Source organism: Petromyzon marinus, unplaced genomic scaffold, assembly GCF_048934315.1.
Source record: "Petromyzon marinus isolate PM22_M1 ecotype Great Lakes invasive population unplaced genomic scaffold, UKy_Petmar_22M1.pri1.0 PM_G_Scaffold_93, whole genome shotgun sequence".
Lineage (NCBI taxonomy): Eukaryota > Metazoa > Chordata > Hyperoartia > Petromyzontiformes > Petromyzontidae > Petromyzon > Petromyzon marinus.
In genome coordinates this window covers 315001-317500 of record NW_027423050.1, presented here as the reverse complement: position 1 = coordinate 317500, position 2500 = coordinate 315001, and positions in this window count along the sequence as shown.

Below are 2500 nucleotides of genomic sequence, written 5' to 3'. Positions count from 1 at the left end.
CCAGGAGAGGGTCTGTGATGGCTTTGAGGTGTGCCAGGAGCAGGCGCTCAAAAGACTTCATTACCACAGATGTAAGGGCGACCGGTCTGTAATCATTTAGTCCTGTTGGCCTTAGCTTTTTGGGCACAGCGATGATGGTGGAGGACTTGAGACAGGCTGGTACATGGCATGTCTCCAGGGAGGTGTTAAAGATGTTGGTGAACACCGGAGACAGCTGGCCAGCGCAGTGCCTGAGGGTGGCTGGAGAGACAGAGTCCGGCCCGGCTGCTTTGCGTGGATTCTGCCTCTTGAAAAGCCCATTAACTTCTCCCTCCTGAAAGGAGAGAGTCGTTTCTGTAGTATGGGTGGGGGATGGGGCCTCTTGGGTGGGAAGGGGTGGTTCAGGACAGTCCAATTGTCTTTCAAATCTACGGTAGAACTCGTTCAGGTCGTTGGCTAGGCGGGAGTCGTTAGTGGTGTGGGGCGCTCTGGGTTTGTAGTTGGTGATGTGCCTGAGCCCTTTGGCAGACAGAAGCAGCGTCGTTAGTAGAGAACTGGTGTTTTAGTGTCTCTGAGTACAGTCGTTTAGCCTCTCTCACCGCTTTGCTAAACCTGTTCTTCGACTCCTTGAATCTGTCTCTATCCCCACTCCTAAACGCTTCCTCCTTCTCCAACCTCAACCTTTTGAGCTTTGCTGAGAACCAGGGCTTGTTGTTGTTAAAGTTCACCCTGGTACGTGTTGGGATACAGCAGTCCTCACAGAAGCTGATGTACACAGCCTCTGTGAGTTCATCCAGACTATTGGTAGCAGTCGTGAACATATCCCAGTCAGTACAGTCTAAGCACGCCCGCAAATCTTCCACAGCCTCACTGGTCCACTGTTTAGATGTCCTCACAGCAGGTTTACAGAGTTTTAGTTGCTGCCTGTATGCACGAATCAGGTGGACCAAGGGAGTTCTGTGCGAGCCGAACAGCCCCGTGACCCACAAGAGAAACATCCCCGCCAAATTCGAGCGTTTGACGGGGTCTATCCGTGAAAAAATATTCACGTTTTTGAGTGCACATGCATTTCTGCTGCAAATGCCTCTGGAAGTTTCATGCCGTTCGTATGCCAATTGTGGCAACACGAAAATGACCCGTTTTCCCATTCCGAGGGATTTCTGTGCGACCCTAACAGCCCCGTGAGCCACAAGAGACACATCCCCGCCAATTTCTAGCGTTTCACGGGGTCTATCCGTGAAAAATATAGACGTTTTTGAGTGCACATGCATTTCTGCTGCAGATGCCTCTGGAAGTTTCATGCCGTTCGTACGCAATGTGGCAACACGAAAATGACCCCTTTTCCCATTCCGAGGGATTTCTGTGCGACCCTAACTAACAGCGCCCGTGAGCCACAAGAGAGACATCCCCGCCAATTTATAGCGTTTCACGGGGTCTATCCGTGAAAAATATAGACGTTTTTGAGTGCACATGCATTCCTGCTGCAAATGCCTCTGGAAGTTTCATGCCGTTCCTATGCAATGTGGCCACACAAAAATGACCCGTTTTCCCATTCCGAGGCATTTCTGTGCGACCCTAACAGCCCCGTGAGCCACAAGAGAGACATCCCCGCCAACTTCTAGCGTTTGACGGGGTCTATGCGTGAAAAATATTAAAATTTTTGAGTGCACGTGCCTTTCTGCTGCAAATGCCTCTGGAAGTTTCATGGCGTTCCTATGCAATGTGGCAACACGAAAATGACCCCTTTTCCCATTCCGAGGGAGTTCTGTGCCACCCTAACAGCCCCGTGAGCCACAAGAGACACATCCCCGCCAATTTCTAGCGTTTCACGGGGTCTATCCGTGAAACATATAGAAGTTTTTGAGTGCACATGCATTCCTGCTGCAAATGCCTCTGGAAGTTTCATGCGGTTCGTACGCAATGTGGCAACACGAAAATGACCCGTTTTCCCATTCCCAGGGATTTCTGTGCGACCCGAACAGCCCCGTGAGCCACAAGAGACACATCCCCGCCAATTTCTAGCGTTTCACGGGGTCTATCCGTGAAAAATATCAATTTTTTTTTGACTGCACATGCATTTCTGCTGCAAATGCCTCTGGAAGTTGCATGCGGTTCGCATGCAATGTGGCGACACGAAAATGACCCGTTTTCCCATTCCGAGGGATTTCTGTGCCACCCTAACAGCCCCGTGAGCCACAAGAGAGACATCCCCGCCAATTTCTAGCGTATCACGGGGTCTATCCGTGAGAAATATTCACTTTTTTGAGTGCACATGCATTCCTGCTGCAAATGCCTCTGGAAGTTTCATGCGGTTCGTATGCAATGTGGCGACACGAAAATGACCCGTTTTCCCATTCCGAGGGATTTCTGTGCCACCCTAACAGCCCCGTGAGCCACAAGAGAGACATCCCCGCCCACTTCTAGCGTTTCACGGGGTCTCTCCGTGAAAAATATCACATTTTTTGAGTGCACATGCATTCCTGCTGCAAATGCCTCTGGAAGTTTCATGCGGTTCGCATGC